Below are 464 nucleotides of genomic sequence, written 5' to 3'. Positions count from 1 at the left end.
CTTGGATATAGAACAGAGATGATAAAGCATTAGTAAAAGAGGAAAATCTTAGCAAACCATTCAATAGGAAAATGAGTCATTCATAAACACCTTACATAATACAAGAACATGACCGAAATGAAAACATGTGAATCACATGACCAAACAATCAGACCTGTAATCAGATTGATCTATAAAAAAACAATAATATCTGCACTCCATTTAATCTCCACATACTCACAAAAACCAAGTTTGCCCATGGGACCACTGTCCACTACAAAAATACTTATTTACATGCATAACTTCTGGCGCCTGTGTCTTGATCGCTGACAGAGACTAAATGAACTGATCAAAACAATACATAAAAATATGTACTAAATATACGCTTTCCCATATCACAGCACCCAAACTTGCTATCATGGTTTTATCTCTGAGCTGGCGACAGAGTTACTCTGTAAACACTTCTGGCAGATAAAGTGTTATGA

The 464-nt window shown here is 35.3% G+C and overlaps 1 protein-coding gene across 4 annotated transcripts in view; it reads right to left on the bottom strand.

Moving 5' to 3' along the window:
- Positions 1-464, bottom strand: part of LOC119586962 (adenosine kinase 1-like) — a 36,821-nt gene that overhangs the window by 8,418 nt on the left and 27,939 nt on the right. The window lies entirely within an intron of this gene.

Source organism: Penaeus monodon, chromosome 22 (assembly GCF_015228065.2).
Source record: "Penaeus monodon isolate SGIC_2016 chromosome 22, NSTDA_Pmon_1, whole genome shotgun sequence".
NCBI lineage: Eukaryota > Metazoa > Arthropoda > Malacostraca > Decapoda > Penaeidae > Penaeus > Penaeus monodon.
The sequence above is the reverse complement of the archived record's forward strand: the minus strand, read 5'-3'. Positions and strand labels throughout refer to the sequence as shown.